The sequence below is a fragment of the Leopardus geoffroyi genome, chromosome C1, assembly GCF_018350155.1.
Source record: "Leopardus geoffroyi isolate Oge1 chromosome C1, O.geoffroyi_Oge1_pat1.0, whole genome shotgun sequence".
NCBI classification, from domain to species: domain Eukaryota; kingdom Metazoa; phylum Chordata; class Mammalia; order Carnivora; family Felidae; genus Leopardus; species Leopardus geoffroyi.
Window position 1 is genome coordinate 81,196,520 of NC_059328.1, and position 24,198 is coordinate 81,220,717.

General features: G+C 40.4%; 1 long non-coding RNA gene across 2 annotated transcripts in view; it reads left to right on the forward strand.

The window, feature by feature from the left end:
* Positions 1 to 4,546: 4,546 nt before the first annotated feature.
* LOC123598283 overlaps positions 4,547 to 24,198 on the forward strand; it is a 67,184-nt gene continuing 47,532 nt past the window's right edge. The window contains exons 1-3 of one of the 2 annotated variants that reach the window (XR_006712504.1): positions 5,186 to 6,377; positions 7,719 to 7,827; positions 11,011 to 11,100. This is a non-coding gene — a long non-coding RNA (uncharacterized LOC123598283). The other variant, XR_006712503.1, reaches the window with a different exon arrangement.

The following is a 24,198-nucleotide window of genomic DNA, read 5'->3' on the forward strand; positions in this document are numbered from 1 at the left end:
CATACTTTATGGCTGGATCGTCCTCCTTGGTTAGTAGATATCTTTGTATAGTATTCGTTTATTTTTTTTTTACCTCCTAAATCCAAACCTTTCAAAAGGATGGGTGGGAATTTGTTATCACTGAGGATACATGGGAAAACAGCAGTGATATAGGATCTGCTGGAAGTTATAAAATAGGACTATCTTAAATGCTTTTCTTTAAAGGTGGCATTTGGGAATACATCTACAGCTTTCCAGCCAACTACTCAGGGTTTAGTTCAATTCAACTAACTTTTATTGGGCATTTACTCTGGACCAGGCACTGTGAATGGGCCCTGGGGTATAAAGATGAATGGGTTGTAGCTGTGGGCTTCACATATTTATAGCAGAACGTGATGAGAACAACAGTGTATATATATATATCCAAGTTCCATTACAGAGGAGAGAATTGGTTCCATCTCTAGGTATTAAGGAGTGACGTTTGGATTTCTTTCCAGGATAAACTGGTGTTCCTCAAGCTGACATGTTTGGGGGAAGCAAATGTTCAAGTACAGTATTAAGGAGCTTGGCATTTTTGGAATTGGATGTGGTTTAGCATGACCGGAGCTTCAAGTTCAGTGTGGAGAGATGAGAGAGAAGAGGCATAGAGTGAGAAGGAGTTGGCCTACTGAGGACCTGTGGAGGGCTTTACACAATGTATTGCCCCCTGTTGTTGTTGTAACAAATCTCCATGAATTTAGTGGCTTAAAGCACTAAATATATTCTCTTACAGCCTGGGGGTAAGAACTCTAAACTCTGCTGGCAGACCACCTCGTTCCTTCTGGAGGCTCGAGGGAAGAATCTGTCTCCTTGCCTTTTCCAGCTTCTAGAGGCTGCCTGCATCCCTGAGCTGGTGTGCTACCCTCCACCCCCATCATTCCAATGCCTGGTTCTGTTGTCAAGTTACCTTCTCTGACTCTGACCCTCCTGCTTCCCTCTTCTAATAACCCTTGTGATTCCCTTGGGCCCAACTGGGTAATTCAGGATAATAATCTTCCCATCTCAAGATCCTTAACTTAATCACATCTGTAAAGTCCCTTTTGCCTTGTGAAGTTACATATTCACAGGTTTCAGAGATTGGGATGCAGACATCTTTGTGAGGTCACTACTCAGCCTGCCACGAGCATTGTATCATTTTGGGAAAACCATTTGAAGATTATGAACAGATGATGTACTGATAGAAGTGGTTCTCAAATTTTAGCGTGCAGGAGAATCAACTGGGGTGTTTATTAAAAGTGCAGGTGGTTCTCATTCAGTATCTCTGGGGTGAGTCTGGGAGCTGCAGTCTGAACAGGCATCCAGATGATTCTGATGCAAATGGTTTCAGAATTACTCCTTGGGAGACGCTATTCTGATGTATGGATGGATAACAGACTAGAGAGGAAAAGGACAGCAAGACCTGTGGATAGACTAATGCAGTAGCACACAGTAGAGGGTGAATACGTTGTTAATGATTAACAAAAACCTTTCCAAACAAACCTCTGGGACACAGTATAGTATGTCCATTAGGTGCAAATGCGATGATGGACTTAGATCTAGTTCTATCACACCTGTCACTGTGGCAAGTTACTTCATTTTTTAAGTCTCAATTTCTTTACCTGAAAATGGAAATAATAACTCTTATATGGTGGATTTGAGGATTAAATATGTGTCAGAAAAGCACTCGGCTCAGTGCCTGGCAAATAGTAAGCACTCATGAATAATGACTATTGTTGGAAGTATCATTATATCTAAAGGACGGATGTTATTTCTTAGTAAAATGCTCAATTTAATTCTAAAATGAATGCAGACTATCTGTGGGTTATTCGTCTGTTACAACCTTATCCAAAGTTCTATGGAAAACAGAAAAACAACAACAACAACAACAACAAAACCAGGAAGAGGCCCCTCTGAACACAGAGTCAGCCCATCTTGCTTTTAAATTTATAAGCCATTCCTCAGGACATGTTCCTCTTTGGTTCTACAGATGCTGTTTTCTAGCACTTTGTGGGCCCGGAGGTAATGATCAGTCTAAAGCAGAGGATGTAGAAACAGCAGAGGCAAAACATCAAATGCAACAGAGATTGAGGAGCCCTTAGGAGAGACCACTTGTTAGAACACACATGTGGAAATAATGGAAAATTCCACCTGTCAAAATATTGGAAGCAAGGAAATTTGATAAAATAGGACTCTGGGTTCAGAAACTCCTCTACTTATAAACTTGTAGAGAATGTTAGGACCTTTCGGAGAAGTGAAAACACAATTTATGTCAGAAGGAAAGATGGCCAGCTTTGCCAGTCAGGTGATTTTACCGGTCACACATAGGCACTACAAAGTTGGGAAGCAGAGTGTTCCTCTGTGTTTATGAATACGTGGATTTAGGAATAAGATTTTCAGCACTAACCTGTGACCAGGTAGAGGAGCTTCTGTTTCTTGATTCCAGCGGAGTCCCCATTTTATTAACTTAGTGATGAAAAATTCCCCTGAAGAGAGTTTCTGTATAATGAAGTAAATACATGTGCCTGCTGAAGAAGGGTGGGGAGCTCAGATTGTGTCGGGGGATGGGAGCAAAGTGAAACCCCTGGCGGCAGATGGTATCCCCCCCGCCTCACCCCTTCTCTTCATTCCTGCAGTCAACCCTACAGATGATGAATACTGGACATCACTGTGGCAGAATGGATAAGAACGGAAAAGTGCAAGAAAACCGTATAGGTGTGTGCACTCAGATTAGGCTAATGTTGGTAGCCCAGTTGGTAGAACACTATTTGTTAGAAGAGCAAAGCGATCACCTATACGGAAGTCCAAGGGACTGTTTAACTTATTTAACATAAGAAATTGCTTTCAGGTGTGAACCACCTGTTAACATTTGAATAATCGCTATACAACGACTATTGACAATTATGCTTAGCTCTTTAAAGTTAGTCCTTAAAGGGCCAGTACTTGCCAATTTTTGTTAATGTAGTTACAAGACTGCATTTTGAACTATATTAAAACCGTATGTTTGGGAAAATATTTACACAGTTCCATTTGAAATAGTGTGGTTGTACTGAATTATCCCATTTTACAGGTGAAGAAATTGAAGAACTGATAATTAGCCTGCTCAAGATCCTATTGTAAGTTTGAGACTAGTAGAACCCTAGACAGGGAAAGGGAGATAATCCAAATAACATTTTCTAACAGTGAGCACATCAGAACTTTAGCAGTGAATATCCATGAGTTAGCATCTTTAAACCATAGCAGAAAAGTGGCTTTACCTGTCTTTTTTAATTAAAAAAAATTTTTTTAATGTTTATTTTTGAGAGAGAGAGAGAGAGACAGAGCATGAGCAGGACAGGGGCAGAGAGAGAGAGAGAGGGAGACACAGAATCCAAAGCAGTCTCCAGGCTCTGAGCTATCAGCACAGAGCCCGATGCGGGGCTGGAACCCACGAACCATGAGATCATGACCTGAGCGGAAGTCGGACACTTAATCACCTGAGCCACCCAGGTGCCCTACCTGTCTTTAGTTAACCAGTAAATGCTCCTGAAAGACTTTAAGATACATTTATGGTATTGAGTTTAGGCAAGAAATCCAGAAAGAGAACATTCAGCAAGATGTATCCTCAGTGAAAGGAAGGTACATGTCAGTTTGGCAAATTTTGAACAGCTGGTTCATCGAGATTTCTGTTTCTGGTGAACGGAATATCTCCTCTCTCTTCTCTCTCTTCAACCAGCCTCCTCTCTCTACTGCTGATGTTGCTTTTTGATATTTCTCTGTTCATTTACACCTCACCACAGGGCAGAGAGGGAAGATAGGTGGGAATCAGTATGGGTCATGGGTTAAACCTCTAATTACAGTTCTTTTTTTTAAATTTTTTTTTTCAACGTTTATTTATTTTTAGGACAGAGAGAGACAGAGCATGAACGGGGGAGGGGCAGAGAGAGAGGGAGACACAGAATCGGAAACAGGCTCCAGGCTCTGAGCCATCAGCCCAGAGCCTGACGCGGGGCTCGAACTCACGGACCGCGAGATCGTGACCTGGCTGAAGTCGGACGCTTAACCGACTGCGCCATCCAGGCGCCCCTCTAATTACAGTTCTTAAGGGGACTGGAGGAAGGAGGGTAAAACAAGGTGTGGGAGTTATTTGTTGTTCTGTGTCCCTCCTCCCGTCCCTGGTGCCATCCATCAAGTTGTTCAGACAAGGCCTCTGGAAGTGTAGCAGAGCTGAGTTGAAATGTAAGTCAGACAAAGATGAGGTGTCTCTTTTCTGCTTAAAAATATTTTCCACTGGAACACTGAATTCACATTGCAAAGAAAAAAGCAAAATGTTTTAAACAGACATAGTAATATTGTTTTATCTTGGCAAATGTTCTAGTGCGTGTATATGCACACACTTGTAACATGTTCTCTGAATATATTTTTGGTGATTTATGGGAACAGATGGAGATGTGATCCATGTAGTGTTTTGTTTGGATAAATTGGTGTTAAGACTTCAGTTTTGGCCATCACTGCCCAGCACTGCTTTTCTCCCTAATTAAAACTTAGACGGCAGTCAAGAATTAGATGAACAATATTTTTCCTTGTAGAACTGGAGATACCTGCTGATCTTGACTTCGGTAAAGTCTTGCCTGCTTTTATCATTTTCCATGGACAGATGATGCCAAACGAAGTTAGTTAACCGTTTTAGTTGTTTGACAATACTGTTTGGAGGAGTTTGATGAGAAAACCAACAAATTCCTGATTGTCTAAAATGCCTAGAAAATAGCTCTGTCTTCTTCCCATCCTCTGTCCCCTCCCTCCTTCCATTCCTTCTTTCCACAGACATTTGTTAAGTACCTACTAAATGCCAAACATATGTACTATGCACTGCTGATGCAGTCATAAATAAGATAAATACGGTTTCTGCCACCCTGGCATTTGCAGAAATTAATTATTTTAAGTGCATAAGTGATTAGTTGAATGGAATTATGATACATGTTATCAGGAAAGTTTGGGGTGCTGGGGGGAATATAAGACAGCAGAGCAGGGGCCTCCTCTCTGGTCTTGGGGAGTCCTGAGAGATTTATGATGTCACAAAGGAAGTGACATTTAATTCGGGTCTTAGGGGAACCCGGGTGAGGGGCTGGGCCTGGTGGCCTGACAGGTTGTGTGCAAGGAAGAGCGGTCCAGGGATAAAGGATGGCTGGCATACTCAGTCTCTGAGGTGGGGGAAAGCTTGGCTCGTCCAAGGAATGGCAATGGCATGAAGACGGCGAGCGGGAGAGGAGTGGCTGTTTGGACTGGGTGGTCGGATGCGCCCCATCACGGCAGCTCTCTGCCCCCGTGCTGTGCAGGCCTAGAGGATCTCAGGAGCGCTGGGGAGTCTCATGCAACAGTGATGGCACCAGCGTGCTGCTCTTCAGGGCTGGAACTGCTTCCGTGTGGAGAATGAATTAGGGGATGGGCAGGAGAAGATTTAGGGTACCAGACAGGAGGCTCTTTAACTGCAGAGGGTGAGAGGTAACTGGCCGAGACGGGCAGTGGTGGAGGTGGATAAAAAGTGGGTGACTGTATTCAAAATCCGGCTGGGCCCTGTGATTGCTCAGGTGGGTGGGTGAGGCCAAGTGGCCGCCCAGGACGACTCCAGCCTTTGTCCAGCGTCCTGTCTTTGGACCGGAATGAGCGCAGCGAACATCCCTTTCATCGTCTTAGGTTTTACCTGCCTTCCTCTTTGTGGAAGTAAGGAGTGGGGTGCCTTGCAGGTCTTCAGACAACTCTCTGTCCTGGCCACCTTCCTTGCTTTCACAGAGAGGGGACAGATGCCATCGCGGCCTCTTCATCTGGGGTTTCAAGTCATCACTGGTCAGCTTCCTTGGCATCAGCTCCTCTGTCACTTCCTTTCTCCTCTACCAGCCTTTTCCCTCTGTGTCCCCTTCTTCAGCCTGGAGGCATCTGTTACTTAGCTCCTTAATTTGGGTCATTTAAGTTATGAATCTTCCAGGGGTCACACATGCGTCTTTGAGTCAGGCCCTTAGATTTCCTTCCTCCCCTTTGTCTATGTCCTCCCCACAGGGACACGTCTTGCCTCCAAAAGAGCGTATGCTTGTATCTCACATCAGGCCACAGTCATGGCCTTTCTCTGCAAAGTAGTGTGAAAAACACTCTTGTCAATCAAATCTTTTAGAAATATATGTTTCTGAAGTATCCTTGTAAGGAATCATTTTGTAAAACGAATAATCCTTCTGTCCTAATCGCTGGATTTCCCACTCTGCCCTGCCTCTTCCTCCGTCTTGAGTGTGAAGGCTCTGTGCCCCACGCTGGGCTGTGTGGAAGAAACATTCATGGTCTGTGTCCACAAGAAGCCGAGGGTCTCATGCTGGCTTCTGCAGGGCAGTCCCTCCATATCCTGCACACCTGCATCGGTAAGCTTGGCCCAGCATCAGACGCATCAGGACAGGCACCGTCGCCGGCAGCTGACGGTGGCATGCTTGAGAGCTTGGGGTTGGCAGAGAATAAAGATGGCGACGGAATGAGAAAGGAGGGAAAGAATGGATGGCAGACTTTAAGACACATGTGAGACGCCTGCAGGGAAGTCCCAGAACTATCTGGGGGGACTTTGAGGAGTAAGTAAGAGTGGGCGGGGGCCAAGTCAGAGGGATACCGTTTGCTGACTGATACCACCCAATTGTATCGCCTGGCTGATGAGTCCAGGGAACATGGTTTGTGGAAGGCGAAATTACCAGTGGAAGAATAGTAAGCGCAGGTTACATTATTGACTTGAATCTTTTCAGGGCGGTGCTCTGCAAGTGGGATTCTGAGTTAAATGTGGATTCTGACTCAGTAGAGCTGGTGTTGTTTGGGGCCGGGGTATTATAATGCTGCATCTGATGAGCTGCTGGTCCTGGGGCCTCACTTTGAGTAGCAAGGCTCTCTAAGTTAAAGAATATAAATTGTATGTAGGGAGACTTGGTGGAAATCTTTGATCAGAAGCCTGGGATGGCAGAAACGTCCAAGAGATTGTTTCTCAACTTGTAGTGCTCTAGGATACCAGAAGTGTGTAGCTTTGGAGTCAGTCTGGTCTGAACTTTAGCACTGGCATTCAGTACTGTGTGACCTTTGTGAGTTATCTAACCTTGTATGGTCTTGGTCCCATCATCTGTAAAACAGAAACCTCATAATAGTGCTTATTTCATAGGGGTTGTTGGTTACATTACTTAGTTGGAAGAATCTGGGTTAAATAAAGTAAAGCTTGTATCCTTACTGCAGGACTTATCAGAACCTTTAATGTGCAAAAGTGATGCTCCAAGAAGGAGATATAAGTGGTGTTTCCCAAACTGGCTTGACCATTGAACTTCTGATTTTCTTGGAGCCTTTCGTGGGCCTCTGGAACTTCTCTTTTAGGAGAATTGATCTGGTGGCAGACAGAAAGATGAGTTCATTTGGGAAAGACTGTGGCTGGGGAATTCTCCAGGACCTGAGTCTGGCAAGAAGGGGGGCAGCAGAATGTCCAGGTGTTGAGCCACTGAGGCAGTGGTGTGGGGTAGAGAGGAAGGAGTGGTCAGAAAAAAACACTCTGAGGTTGACTCAGGCTGGAGACTTGTTAGACATGAGGGTTAGAGGGAAGGAGAAGTCATGTAAGATTCTTTCCCACCTAGAGAGAAACAGAAGGCCAGGGGAGAGTGCCATGTGTTTAATTTTCCATCCTGATTTAAATTCTGCTGCTTCTTGCCCACAAACTAACAGCATGCCTCTTGAGTCTCTAGGGCATTTTACAGTAAAGCCACATATTTTCTGAAGCTGGGTCAAGATTGAGCATATGAAATTCCTCAAGTGTGAAATTCTACTTAACCCCATTAATGCTTATAACCCTGAGTAGGTATTGTTTATAATTCACTTCTAGTTAACCAGTGGGTATTTACGTTTGCCAAATCTTTGCAGTTTCATCTCAAACTGCTTTATTTTAGGGGAGGAGATTTGCCTTCCTGTCAAAAAGCTGAGAAGAACCAGCCTCCCCCTCCTACTCCTACGGTTTGCACATTTGTCTATAACTCGTGTTTGTGTGTGCACTTGCGAGCATGTGTGTGTGTGTGTGTGTGTGTGTGTGTGTGTGTGTGTGTAATAGTACTCTGAATTTCATAATACTTAGGATAGTCACACCTTCATTGATAAGAGCCTCTACAGTTTACCAAAGGTTTGGACATAATGATCTCATTTTATTCTGACAAACCATGAAATAGGTATTATTTAGCATATCTGTTATTTTCCCTTACGAGGTGAAGGAAAGTGGGAATGGTATACAGTTTCATAGGCCTATCTATAGATACTTTCCTTCCCCTGGGAATTTTCTCCAGCTTTTATATAGAGCTTTCATACACGGTTGGTACTGAAAATCCTAAAGCAATTACTTGAATTACAAGGATAAACCCATTTACGTGTAAGTGCAGTTACTGAACTGTGCTCCCAGTGTAAAGAGCCTGGTTGAAATGCAGCTGGAATCACGTTAGCTCCCTCGTTCCTGCTCCCCAGTAAACCTGCTACCGTGGCTTCATTGAAACACACCCCCCACCACACATACGAACACATGCTGATAATAAACTCACATGAGTCAGTGTTCACTTTAGGTTTAAAAATTTTTCAATGGCCTTTGACTTTCTCTAAAGTAATAACTGTAGTTAATATTTTAGAATCACTTGATAAAAGTCCAAGATATAAATCTTTTTGAGTGGCCATTCAAGAGCACTCCAGGATGAATGTGAAGCTCTGCATTTTCTGCAGATGGAGAACTCTGTTTTGGCCACCACCTAGATTTTAATTAGTGAAAGTCTCTCATCGCACTTTCAACACTGATTTAGAAATCCAGCTTTCAGATTCTGTTCAGCATTGATCAGTAAAAGCCACTGCTCGTGGCACATTTATTTTACTTTGTGTTGAATCCTCTGAACTCTTCTGTGAGGCTAGGATTTGTGCCTCGTTTTCAGAAGAAGAAACTGCGGCTCGGAGAGATGAAGCAACCAAGGAGGAGTGCATTTGCACTGACCCCACAGCCTGCATCTCCCACTAGCTTGTGGGGCTGACAAATGCTGTTTGAGATTTTTGTCTAGAGAGTTTACGTTACCTAGAAACTCGGAAATATTGCAAAACATCTGATTTAACTTTCACTCTTTATAGTCTGTCACTTCTTTTTGTCTTCTACAAAAGGGAAGGAGAAAACAAATCAAGGGTTGAATTGCTGATGATAATTTAATCTTTTAGTTTTAATGAAGAGCTTGGCTGTGGCTTTTGATCTGTAAACATAGTGGACAAATATACACATATAACAGCCAGGATGTGGAATTGAAAGGGACCGTGCCGGTTGAGGGGTCTAGGCGACTGCTGAGGTGTCCTGTGGAGGTCCCCCTTGAGGCTGGTGAGCCCATCCCCCACTTTTCAGAATGGGCCTCTAATGCTTACAATGTTCCCTCCTCAGGAGAAGGGATGTGTCTGCCTCACCTGGAAGTCTCTCCCTCATCTCCAGGTTGGGGCCAATCCTGAGTGTCTCACAAACGACTAAAATCCTGGTTTGGCCAGGACTGTCTTAGTTTTAATGCTGACTGTCCCATGTGCCTGGAAACCCCGCAGTCCAAGGCAAACCAGGGTGACTGGTCAACCCCTTGTCCCAGAGGGCCCCCAAACACTGTGGTGCGGTGAATGGGCCAGAACTCCCGGTGGGACCAGGCTGAAGCTAATCTCTAGGCAAGACCCATCCTTATAAGAGTTTGCAGAACTTCTTCACCCTTAAGCCATGTGAGGTCACAGCGAGAAGATGGCAATCTATGAACCAGGAAGTGGCTTCCCACCAGATATTGAATCTGCTGGTGTCTTGACTTTCTGGCCTCCAGATATGTGAGATATAAATCTCGGGGTGCCTGGGTGGCTCAGTCTTAAGCGTCCAACTTGAGCTCAGGTCATGATCTCCCAGTTTGTGAGTTTAAGCCTTGCATTGGGCTCTGTGCTGACAGCTCACAGCCTGGAGCCTGCTTCAGAATCTGTGTCTTCCCCTGTCTCTACCCCTCCCCCACTCGCACTCTCTCTTTTTCTTTCAAAAATAAATAAACAGTAAAAAAAATTTAAGGGGCGCCTGGGTGGCTCAGTCGGTTAAGTGTCCAACTTCAGCTCAGGTCATGATCTCACAGTCTGTGAGTTCGAACCCTGTGTCAGGCTCTGTGCTGATAGGTCACAGCCTGGAGCCTGCTTCCGATTGTGTCTCTCCGTCTCTCTCTGCCCCTTCCCTACTCATGCTCTGTCTCTCTCTGTCTCAAAAATAAATTAAAAAAAAAATTAAAAGAAATTAAAAAAAAAAGAAATAAATGTCTGTTGTTTATAAGCCCCTAGTTTATGATATTTTTGTTATAGCAGCCCAAATAAGCTAAGACATATGTCAAACCAGTAACATTTTTATTTTAATTCTTCTCTGCTGATGCTCCAGTGTGAAGTGAGAGCTGGATGTATGTCTCTGTATATTTCCAAACCTGGCTCAGCTTTATAATAATGTTTTTAAACCACAGTTCATGTTGAGGAGTGTTTCTGACTTGCAGAACGTAATGTGAAATCTCTGCATGTATGTGAGGGTGTGGTGTGTGTCTGTGTGTGTGCTCACACAATGAGGCTCCTTTTGTCCTCCAAGTCCTGAAGATGAGCAGGGTAATTCTTAGCTCCAGAGAGCAGAGGGCCTGCAAGCTAACACCATGCATTCAGACTCAGATCCTGGCCCTGCTGCGTGATCCAGAACTGCATGATCTTGGGGGAAGTTGCTTAACTTTTGGAACCTGTTGGCTCATCTGTGGAGCGGGACAGAACATAGTTTTCGGGTTTGTTGGGAGGAATAAATGTACTAACGCACAGTGCCTTGTTGACAGTGAGTACTCCATACATTGCTATTATCATTTTTCTCCTGGTATGATAGGTGACTCAATTAGTTTTAAGCCCGATTTTGGAGTATTTTACATAGATAACTTTAACAAGCACACCACTCCTTTTTCCACCTTATACTTACATAGGGCTTTTGTTTCTCAACAGGCCTTAAATGAGGTATCTCATCTGAAGTTGATGGCCACTCTGTAAGGTCAGCGGAAAGGCATTTCAATCCCCTTGGTCAAGGCTACAGAGGTGAGTCTGGAGTCCGTATCTCCCACTCACTGGTATTGCTTCCTAACATAACGCGGGCTTGTCTAAAACAAGGGATATTTCTTTTTCATCTGAGGACAATGAGTACAGCAATTTCTCAGGTTTTTCAGAACCTTCTGAACCCACATTAATCCACACTATTCCTCTGAAAGAAACACAGGCAAAGAATACAGGCTCTCTTGTTCACAAGAATTGCCAGTGCTCTTTTTTTTTTTTTTTAATTAAATGAGGATGGATACCGTCAGTCACCCACCCTCTTTTTAATTTCCTATGTTCAATTTGATTAAGATGTGTTTCTTGAAGATATGTGCTATCTGGTTCTTGTTGTATAAAAAGTTTAATATCTTTCCCCCTTTTATTGGACTAGTAAGGCATTTGACATTAAAAATAATAGCTTTGAATTTTCCTGTTGCTGTCTGCATTCAGTAGGGGGAATATTAAGAATAAATGGGAAAATTCATTTAGTTCTTTCTCTGAAGGGTCCTTTCAAAGCATGATACTTAACATGATCTACTCTATAATCCACAGATGCACAGAATAAATAAAATAGAGTGATAACGTAAGTTCCTTAGTGTCTAATCCAGGAAATGAATGTCTGTTAAAGAAATATGGCTAGCAATCTTTTAAAAAGTCACTGGAAACTTATTTCTTCCCTGTGTGTTTAGCTGAAGTGAGCATGTGAATTTATTTTCGAGGAGGGGAATTGCAAGAGAACTTAAAACCGCATTCTGTTTTACAATTTAAACCTGTCAAATTACTACAACCTCTGAGTTGTGTCCTATGCCCGATCCCAAGTCTTTGTTTTTGGACGAAGACTTTGTTTTGGACAGAACTTCTAATATCTCACTGTGGGGGGGGGGGGGGGGAGGAAGAATAAGCGAACAGGCTGAGGGTCCTGCACTAAAGTATGCCCGGTGCTGATAAGACGTCAGCCATGCTGGAGTCAAATGGAGGGGAAACTCTCAGGTTGTAGCCAATATGGGGTGGCTTTCAAATAAGAAGGAGGTCTGCTAAGTCTGCATGTTGTCCTCCAGATTGGCTCCATAATAGCTTAGTGGTTCTAAGGACTTAGGGGTCCAAATAGAGTAACGACCTCTGGGTATAAATCTTGATTTCTCTAGTACAGCCTTTACACTTTGTGCATCAATTTGGTGATAGCCAGCTTCCAACTAGATTTATGACCCTCAAAAACTGTATGAAATAATACATTTGCTGTTTTTAAGTTTGCTATGTTTTGGGAATAATTTGTTATGCGCTAGTAGATAACTAATACAATTTTCTTACTGGCAAAGTGAGAATAATAGTAGTATTAGTACCTGCCAATGTACTAAGTGACATAGTATATATAAATGGCACAGAGTTAAATATTCAATGAATAGTGGTTGCTGTTGTTATTGTACTTAACACTCTTGACTTGGCCAGTTGACTCCTCTCAGATCTAGAAATAGCTTTCATTACTGTGTAGTGCTGGGACTTTTGCTAGTGTCATTGTTTGGATCTCCATTTAGCAAATACTCTTCCCTTCTCTCATTTAACCAGCGCTGTCCTGCCTCGTCACTGCTTCTTGTGGAGGGATGGGGAGTCAGCTAACTTACCAAATAGTGTTTGTTGAGTCTCTGCCTTGGTGTCCTAGACACTGGGTCAATCAGCCTGGAAAATCAGTCCCTGAGAACAAGAAGGATGCTTTGGAGTGAGACTTTTGTAATTAATTTTTCTTTTTTGACAAATTTTTCCATTTTGAGAGAAGATGAAGAATAAGTTGGACGATGGAAAGGATAAGAGTGTTGAATGGAGTGATTTAGAGTGATTCTAAATTTATTTTTTAGTAAAAATGGAAGAAAGCTCTTTGACCCCTTTATACTTTTTATTTTAATTTGTTTTAGTGTGAGATATCAGTATGTATTTGTAACACACAGTGGTTATATAGTATTGATTTTCTTCTCCTAGAGAAGGAAAATGCAGCTACTCTCAAATATTTATCAGAGAGGCACTCCTGCTCTTTTGGGAAAGTCTTCCTGGTTCTAACTTCTAGCTCCAGGAATTGTATGAGAGGAAAGGAGCACCTACCTAGTTGGCCAGAATAAGGGAATCGACCTTGGCAATCAGTACGAGAAACAGATGTCACATATGGATGTCACAGACTGTTCTCACAGCCTGGTTCTTTTAGCATTCACAGCTGTGTATGCCATGGATGGGTCAATACCCTTTGATAAATGTGTTATTTTCCTCCATAGTTAAAGATTTTGGTCAAAAAATGGCCTTTTCTATGAGGGGCATAGAAGATAAACAAAATAATGTCTTTCACAGTGGGGTAAACTGACACACTGAACAATTATGTTATTTATCTCAAGATAGATAAAACCAAAAGCCAGGTACTTAACTTGCACAGTAATCTGCAAATTGATACTGTTTCATTGTTATCAGTGCTGTTATTTTTAAATCAATGCAGCAAGCACACAACGAATGCCATGGATTATGTAGACGGTAGATTTGTTTTTGTGAAAGTGATACCATTTTTAATTGATTTACTTCAATTAAATATATTCAGATGAATCACTTAGATGTCTATGAATCTTTAAATTCCCTTTGGTCACCAAATCTTTGGATACCAAAGATACTCTGGAATAGTCTGTGGGTAAAAGAAAGCAGCAGATTTATCAAGAATAGACCTAGAGAAAAGAGATGTAAAATAGTAACCTAAGGAGTCAGGATGGTTTTCTAACCTTTATGTGAAGCTGTTGGTGGACCTGGGGCTTGATTGCTTGTCCTTGGAACAGTCTCAGCTATGTTTTAGTACAGCCTGAAGGCTCCTGTTTCCTTTCTCTTTTTCTGAGTCAGTGCCCAGTTATTAGCAGAGATGTTTGCCCTGGGGCCTAGGGCAAACAGGGATGAGTAATGAGAACCTTTCATTTGTGTTTAGCAGAGTACTGTAAATTTAATTGTTCTAAATCATGCTGTGCTATAGCATATTGATTTGCTAACTATAAGTTGAATGTTATTTGAGAAATGGTTCTTGTTCTATTTCTATCAATAAATTTCCAGGTTATTTTAATTAACAAATTCTTACATTTAATGCAGTGGGCCTCACTTGTCGAAGCATATTTGCATGTAATGCTTGACCGAATCTCACATAACATCTCTGTCCATATAGCTGTGCATGTACCTGAGGGCATTTCTGAAAAGTTCTCTGTCATTGTGATGATACATTTAAATTTCTTGTTCAGGGACTTTCACATGAAATGATCTGGCAAACAGGCTTGTACTCTTGAATAAATTACCAAGACTGCTGCCCAAGTGGTTCCTAGACAGGGAAGCTATAGGGCAAATGTGTTTTATAGAATAACTAGCAACTTCTAGAAATAACTGATGAAATAACTAAAATAAAATCAGAAATGAGAGATGACATGGCAACCGGTACAACAGAAATACAAAGGATTGTGAGAGACTACCACGAGTAGTTATACACCAACAAACTGGGCAGCCTGTAATAAATGGATAGATTCCTAGAAACACGACCTACCAAGACTGAATTACGAATAAATACAAAATCTGAACAAACCAACTACTTGGAAGGAGATTAAATGAGTAATCCAAACTGTTCTGACAAAGTCCAGGACCAGATGGCTTCACTGGTTAATCTTATAAAACATTTAAAGAAGAATTAATTGCAATACTTCTCAAACTCTTGAAAAATTGAGAGGAGGGAACACTCCCAAACTCAATTTATAAGGCCAGCACTACCTTAATATCAAAACCAGACAAGGGCACTACAAAAACAAAACAAAACGAACAAAAAAACAAACAAAAAATGAAAAACAAAAGACAAAAAAAAAAAAACCAAAACCAAAACAAAACAAAAAAACAGGGAAATATCCCTGATGAACGTGGATGCAGAATCCTCAACAAAATATTAGCAAACTGAACTCAACAATACATTAAAAGCATCACGCATTATGATACGTGGAATTTATTCCAGGGCTGGAAAGATGGTCCAATATCCACAAATCAGTTGCTCTAATAAACATTAGTAAAATGAGGCACAAAAATCATATGATCATCTCAATACATGAAGAAAAACCATTGGACAAAATTCAACACCCTTTCATGATAAAAATTCTCATCTTGATAAAACCTCTCAACAGAGTGGGTTTAAAGAGATCATACTTCAACATAATAAAGGCCATATATGACAAGCCCACAGCTAACGTCATACTCAGTGGTGAAAAAGTAAAAGCTTTTCTTCTAAGGTCAGGAACAAGATAAAGATGTCAACTCTTGCCACTTTTATTTAACATAGAATTGAAAATGCTAACCAGAGCTATTAGACAAGAAATAGAGAATCCAAGTTGGAAAGGAAGAAGTAAAGTTGACTCTATTTGCAGATGGCACAATATTAAATATAGAAAACCTGAAGGACTCCACCCAAAAAAGTATAAGAATAAACAAATGCAGTACAGTTGAAGGATACAAAATCAGTATATAAAAATCAGTTGCATTTCCATACACTAATAACAAACTATCAAAAAGAGAAATTAAGTAAACTCATTTACAATTGTGTCAAAAAGAATAAAATACCTAAGAATAAATTTAACCAAGAAGTGAAAAACCTGTATAGTGAAAACTGTAAGACACTGATGAACGAAATTGAAGAAGACATGAATAAATGGAAAGATAATGTATGCTTATGGATTGGAATAATTAATATTGTTAAAATGTCCATACTACTTAAAACAATCCACAGATTCAACACAATCCCTATTAAAATTCCAATGGCATTTTTCACAGAGATAGAATAAGCAATTCTAAAATCTTTGTGGAACCACAGAAGACCCCACATAGCCAAAGCAATCTTGAGAATGAACAAAGCTAGAGGCATCCCGTTTCCAGATTTCAAAGTATATTACAAAATTAGTCATCAAAACAGTATGGTACTGACATAAAAATAGACACTTAGATCAATCGAACAGAATAGAGAACCAGAAGCAAACCCACATGTGTACGGTCAATTAATTTATGACCAAGGGGCCAAGAATATACAATGGGAAATGGATAGTCTTTTCAATAAGTGGTGTTGGGAAAACTGGACACTCACATGCAAAAGTATGAAACTGGACCACTATCTTATACCATGTACAAAAATCAACTCAAAATTGTTTAAAGATTTGAATATAAGACCTGAAACAATAGATCTCGTAAAGAAAACGTAGGAGTTAAGCTTCTTAGCATTGTCTCATTAAAAAAAAAAAAATTGAGTAATAGAATCTCTTTGGGTACTGTGGATATGAAGCTTTTTTGGTTACACGTGTTGCAAAATCTTCTATTTGTTACTTGCCTATTTACATTTGTGATGGTGTATTTGATAAAGAGTTCTTAATTTTAATGTGAAATTTATTATCATTTCTTATGGTTAATGCCTTTTGTATCCTGCTAAAGGAGTATTTTTATCTACCTGCAGGTCATGGAGATATTCTTTACTTTTTCCTTCTGGAAGGTTTATTAATTTGCCTTTCATATTTTCATCTATGATAAATCTAGAATTAATTTTTTTGTGTATGGTACATAGTAAGGGTTAAGGTTTTTTTGTTTTTTTGTTTTTTTGTTTTTTTTTTTTAGTGGATATTTAGTTGGCCCAGTGTCATTTCTTAAAAAGAATATCCTTATCCTACCATGATTGTGGTGCCAAACTTGGTTGTAAATTAGGTGTCCCTATATATGTGGTTATATTCCTGGGCTCTTTATTCTGTTCCATAGTCTGTTTTTCTATTTTTGCCCCACTACCACACTGTCATAATGGAGCCTAAAGAATAAGTCTTGTTATCTGGGAGAACAGGTACTCCTAACTTTTCTTCTCTTTCTCTGATTGTCTTTGCTGGTCTTGGTCCATTGCGCTTGGTCCATTCATGTCAAAGTTGAAATTCTCTGTCAATTTCCACAAAATATGTCTTTTGGTAATTTTATTGAATTTGCATTGAATCCATACATCAATTTGAGGAGAATTATCATCACAATGTTAGGTTCATTAGTTCATCAACATGGTAAATGGTTCCATTTGTTTAGGTTTTCTTAAAATTTTCTAAGTTGTGTTTTATAATTTTCTGTGTAGTAGTCTTACAGATCTTTTGTTAGATTTACTTATATTTATCAAATTTTTATAGTATTATAAGTCATATTTTAATATGCCTTTTCAAACTGTTTGTGACTAACATATATAAATAAAATTGATTTTAAAATATTAAACCTTATCCAGAAAACCTGATACATCCATTTATTAATTCTAATAATTTACTTGCATTTTTTTAAAACACAAAAAATAATAGCATCTGCAAGACAGTGAGAATTTTATTTTTTTTTTCCAATCCTGGTATATTTTATTTCTGTTTTTTGCCTTAATGGACTGTATAGTCCTCCAATCAATTAGAATGGAAATAATGTTAGAGGTTTTCATATCTTATTCCTAATATCAGGGAGAAATTTTTCAACATTTAATATTTAAGTATCATGCTTGGTATTTGTTCACTGTGAAATTTTATAAGATTAAGGAAGTTCCCTTCTTAGTTTATCTAAAAACTTTTAAATTAATTAATTTTTTAAAATTTACATCCAAGTTAATTAGTATAGTGCAACAATGATCTCAGGAGTAAATTCCTTAATTCCCCTTACCCACTTAGCCCATCCTCCCACCCACAACCCCTCCAGCAACTCTCTGCTTGTTCTCCATATTTAAGAGTCTCTTATGTTTTGTCCCCCTTCCTGTTTTTATATTATTTTTGCTTTCCTTCCCTTGTGTTCATCTGTTTTGAGTCTTAAAGTCCTCATATGAGTGAAGTCATATGATATTTGTCTTTCTCTGACTAATTTCGCTTAGCATAATACCCTCTAGTGCCATCCACATAGTTGCACATGGCAAGATTTCATTCTTTGTGATTGCTGACTAATACTCCATTGTATATACATACCACACCTTCTTTATCCATTCATCTGTCGATGGATATTTGGGCTCTTTCCATACTTTGGCTATTGTTGATAGTGCTGCTATAAACATAGGGGTGCATGTGCCCCTCCAAAACAGCATACCTGTATCCCTTGGATAAATACCTAGTAGTGCAATTTCTGGGTCATAGGGTAGTTCTATTTTTAATTTTTTGAGGAACCTCCATAGTGTTTTCTAGAGTGGCTGCACCAGTTTGCATTCCCACCAGCAGTGCAAAAGAGAGCCTCTTTCTCTGCATCCTCGCCAACACCTGTTGTTGCCTCAGTTGTTAATGTTAGCCATTCTGACAGGTGTGAGGTGGTATCTCATTGTGGTTTTGATTTGTATTTCCCTGGTGATGAGTAATGATGAGAATTTTTCAATGTGTCTGTTAGCCATCTGGGTGTCTTCTTTGGAGAAGTGTCTATTCATGTCCTTGGCCCATTTCTTCACTGGATTCTTTGTTTTTTGGGTGTTGAGTTTGATAAGTTCTTCATAGATTTTGGATACTAACCCTTTATCTGATGTGTCATTTGCAAATATCTTCTCCCATTCCGTTGGTTGCCTTTTGGTTTTGCTGATTGTTTCCTTCGCTGTGCAGAAGGTTCTTATTTCGATGAGGTCCCAATAGTTCATTTTTTGTCTAAAAACTTTTAAAAATAAGTGTGAATAGATGTTGAATTTTATCAAATATTTTATCTGTATCTATCAAGTAATCTTATGATTTTCTCCTTTATTTCATTAATTTGGTTAATTACATTTTATATATCTGTTATAAATAGCATATACTTGAAAAAAAAAAGTGTAGTCTGATCACTTTTGTTCTTCAATTGGAACATTTAGTCCCTTAACATATGATGTAATTTCTAATATACTAAATTTAAATCAATCATGCAAAATTTTTTTGTCTTCCTCTTGTATATATTTTTTTCTTGTCTTATCTTCCTTTGTTTTGTTTGTTTTTGTTGTTGTTGTTGTTTTCTTCCTTCTTTCAGATTTATTATGTTTATTATTCCTTTTCTCTCTCTACTCACTTGATAGTAATATTAATACATTCCTTTCTTAGTCTTTTATTGGTTACTCTAGAGATTGCAAGGGTGCATTGTGTGAAATATATCTACTATCAAATATTTCCTGTCTTGCACCCCATCCTCCTGTGTCATTCTTCTCTTGTGCTTAAAACTCCAAAAATTTTCACCAAAATGGTAAAAAAGAATGCCGATATTGATAACACAGTAAAAATCTAAAACAGGCATGGAGCTCATGAGAGGCAGTTCTGCCCTCTCAGTGCATGCTGGAATGTTCTCAGCCTACGTCTCCTCAATGCTGAGCAGCAGGGGAGAAAATATGGAGGCCATTGGCACTATCACCATCACCACCACTGTGGGGCCCCCTGTCTCAATTATGATACCTGGTCCCCCTGGTCTCTGCTGTCCTAGCCCATCCTTCACTGTTAAGGTACTATTTTTAATAAAGGCAGACTGAATTATTATTGTTATGACTTTCTTTTGTCTTTACAACTTCTGACAAAGATTTCATTCTTCTGACTTATTCTCACAGGATTTTCATTGGTATCGCTCTGCATCTTTACCTTCACTTTTGAAAATGGTAATTTTTAATATTTTAAATGTTTCCAAAAGATATAAAATGTTCTCAGGTGTTGAATTGAACTCTTAGGAAAGGAGTCAAAACAGTCTCCTTAGGCAGTTTGGTCACAGGCATATTTTATTTGGCCCACAGAGTATTTTTAAACATTATTTGAATTTTCATATCTTTCGGTGAACCACATAATCTCCATCCTCCCTCCTGTCTTAACGCCCAACCTCCCACACTGGTGTTACCCCTTTCTGGCCCCCAATATTTGGCAAGGGGCCTTATAAGAAATTGGCCCTGCTTTTGCAGTCAGAGATTTGTCTCTTCAGCAAGACTAGAACTGAAAACATTCTGAAAGGGACAATTTGATTCTCTTTTGTATTTTCTTAAAGAGAACCTGAAGATAGATTACTGAAACACTGCATCTCTCTCTATCCCTTTGTCTTCCTCCCTCACTCCGTCCCTCCCTCCCTTTCTCTCTCTCCCCACTTGAGCGATGTTCATCTTTGCTCACAAAGATCTAGGGTAAGTCTACTGGAGTGGGGACCCTAACAGAGCTGCTAATGTCACCTCCTTAGAGCATTCTTTTCTAATTATGTCCTGCAGAGTAGTTTTCCTTATTATTCTGTTTCTCACCTCCCAGTTTCTTGCCTTCAAGCTGTTTATGAGTTAGTAGTTATTTTACTTCATTATTTGCTTACTTGTTTGTCTGTCACTCCTTCTGGACCTGACACTCCCTAAAGGTGGACGCTATTGTATTCTTGGCATATAGCACAGTGCTTTGCAAGAGGAGACACTGAATAATGTTTGGTTTAAGTAATGAAAGAAAGAGGAGTCATGGTCATGCAAACTCTGTGTACGGTTTCCTCCCTGTGACCATGCTCATCACCTGTAGAAGCTGCAGCCTACAGAGGCAGGGAGTTCACGTAGGCACCATTGCTGGTGGTCAGCCCCATGGTAATTTTCCCACTGGGAGCCTGAGAAAGCAGTGAAAAATCTCTTAAAATGGAATCTCGATATCTCTCCTGGGGAAAATATGTGTGTACGTGGCATGTGGTCTAAACAATGAGAAAATTGATTAGGTCATACACCTGGAAGGGGAAAGGTGGGGGATTTCAATGTTATTAATCCATGACCTGATAAAAGCCCAGATTCTCTCTGCATCTCTGTTCTGTTGTCCTGGGCTGGCTTCACACTGGGGCAGGAACTCCTTGTGGTTGTAACACGCAGTACTGGTGCTACATGCTTCGTCTTTCACATCTGACTCTGTGTGTGTGTGTGTGTGTGTGTGAGAGAGAGAGAGAGAGAGAGACAGAGAGAGACAGAGAGAGAGAGAGAGAACCTCTTCCCCAGCCACTTAACAAAAGACTTTTTCTTTCCTTTTGGGTGGATTGGACCAAATTGGGTCACATGCCCATGTCTGAACCAATAATTCCCTCCAAGCTTTATTCAGAAATCACCTCCCAGGGGCGCCTGGGTGGCGCAGTCGGTTAAGCGTCCGACTTCAGCCAGGTCACGATCTCGCGGTCCGTGAGTTCGGGCCCCGCGTCAGGCTCTGGGCTGATGGCTCAGAGCCTGGAGCCTGTTTCGGATTCTGTGTCTCCCTCTCTCTCTGCCCCTCCCCCCGTTCATGCTCTGTCTCTCTCTGTCCCAAAAATAAATAAACGTTGAAAAAAAAATTTTTTTTAAAAGAAATCACCTCCTGGGGCGCCTGGGTGGCGCAGTCGGTTGGGCGTCCGACTTCAGCCAGGTCACGATCTCGCGGTCCGTGAGTTCGAGCCCCGCGTCGGGCTCTGGGCTGATGGCTCAGAGCCTGGAGCCTGTTTCCGATTCTGTGTCTCCCTCTCTCTCTGCCCCTCCCCCGTTCATGCTCTGTCTCTCTCTGTCCCAAAAATAAATAAAAGTTGAAAAAAAAAAAATAAAAAAAAAAAAAAAAAAAAAAAAAAGAAATCACCTCCTGGGGCACCTGGGTGGCTCAGTTGGTCAAGAGTCCAACTTCGCCTCAGGTCATGATCTCGCAGTTCTTGAGTTTGAGCCCCACATTGTGCTCGCTCCTGTCAGTACAGATCCTCTGTCCCCCTTCTCTCTGTCCCTCTCCAACTTGCACTTTCTCTCTCTCTCTCAAAAATAAATAAACATTAAAAAAAAAAAGAAAGAAATCATCTCCTTCAGTCCTTCCTTGACCATTCACTCTAAAATCACAACCCAACTTTGTAGCTTCATTTCTGTCTAATTCACTTACTATCATCTAACTAGCTATACCTTTTACTTAGCTTTTCCTTTGTTTGCTTATTGTTCGTAGTCTCCATAAGGGTAGAGATTTTATAAGTGCTATTACCTGTGGTATCTTCTTTGTCTAGAACAGTACATGACTTAGAAGCCATCTAATAAATATTTATTGATTGAATTAGTGAATCAATGTGGCCAGGGATTTCATGGGACTGTTGGCTTTGGCCTTTTTTTTTTTCTTTTTAACAGCTTTATTGAAATACGATTCCCATACCATACAATTCGCTCATCTGAAGTGTACAATTCAATGGTTTAGTACATTCACATAGTTGTGTCTCTGCTACAACAATCACTTTTAGAACATTTTCATTACCCCCCAAAGAAACTCCCCATCATTTAAACATTATACCTCATCTCTTACATTCCTCTCAACCCTGGGTAACCACTAATCTACCCTCTGTCCCTATAGATTTGCTTTTTCTGGATGTTTCATAGAAGTGGAATCAGACAATACGTCTTTCACTTAGCATGTTTTCAAGTTTCACCCATGTTGTAGCACGTATTGGTATTTCATTTCTGTTTGTTGCTGAATGGCATTCTGGAGTATGGATACATTGTGTTTTATTTATTTGTCTATCCACTGATGGACTAGCTTTGGTTTCTAAACCAGTCACTATTAAGGGCGATGAGTGTGCCGTGACTGGTTTATGATACTCCTGGCCCCTCTTCTTCTCAGTTCCTCCAACTGTCCCACATAAAGGGAGGGACATAGTGGATCTTAGTGGACAACCATCAGCAGATCAGTATTGTGTTTCTTCTTTTTTCTTTCTATCTTTGTATTGTAATATTTTCCTCCTTCCAGTCATCATTATTATTATTTTTTATATTGGAGGGTCAATGGCTTCTGGCGTCAAAACCACAGTAAGACAGAAGGTAAGCCAGCAACACAGGGAATCATATTAGCTCTGTCTTCAGTTTAATTTCTTCATAAAAAAATCTCTCATTTTTCAATGGACACTGAGGTGTTACTCTGGAGGACTGCAATAAGAAATATCACCATTCACCTAGGATGTAAAATATTTTCCCAAGGCAGTCTCTTCTTAATTTCCTGTGTTCTGTCTGTTGGAAGGCTCGCTGGTGCAAAGCCAATATGAGCTATGCTATATTTCAAACAAATGCCTTTTTGTTCTGGAGGACTGGGTATTCTTTTTTCTTTTCCAAGTAATTAACCCAGTCAGGGAAAAATATCAAAAGTCATTTTCCCCGGTTTTGTTTCCCTTTTCCTCTCTGGTCAAGGTTGGAACATTCTTCTCATCAAGAGTATTTCCAAAGACAACTTTGTATAGCCAGTGAGGACATTGTCCACACTTTTTAATTCAGTGGCAGAGACTTTGGGAAAACAGCATGCTACTTGTGGTCCAAGCAAAAAGGTGTAAATGGCTTTATTGAAAATCAATATGCTCTTGTGAAGTGCTGCTCATTTCTGAGTTCTTCACCTCACCGATGAGAGTTGGAAGAAGGTTTACAGCTATGGGTCTCTGAGTTTGAGGTTTTATTTTTTTCCCATGTTTTCTACCGTGAGCATAAGGTTAAGGGATCATTTGGTGTTTTATTTGTTTACTCTTTGGAAGAAGAGAAGTATGGCATTTTCCCCCCTCTTTGATAACCAGAGTTGAACTCCCACTAAGGGGTATAGCTGTCATTCACAATGTGGTCTCCTAAGTGAGGTCAGATTTGGGCAGACTTTGGAAAGGTGTTTGGAGTTTAAAAGTTCCCTCAGGAGACTGTGGAAACCCTCCTTAAGCCCAGAGAGTGAAGTTGAGGCACTGGAGTGTTGAGTTCCATCAGTGTAGGAAGGCAAATGTCTTCATACTCTATAAAGAGTGCTCAGGTGCCTAAATTAGGTCTAGTTCTGACCATTATTGTAAGAACACAGACTGGTTTTAATTGGTCGCAGTTTTGGTGAAAGATGAGCTGTGAGATTGGATTTATCAAAATTTATGTGCTAGTTGCTGTTAATATGGCAGCATTTGAGGAAGATCAGGGTCATTTGTAATGACTTCATTTGATTTGTACAGATTTCGATGAATTACAACATTTTTCCTGTTGTAATTTACAACATTTTTCCTGAGAAACTAGATATTTCCTCATAAATTTCCATCGACCCTTTAAAAAGTTTAACCTTCATTTTAAGCCTAGAGATAACATAAATCTGGACAGTGAGGTATGGGTGATGGTAGCTGTGTCACAGCAAGGTCTTAATGAAATAGAGCCTAAGAGGGGGCTAG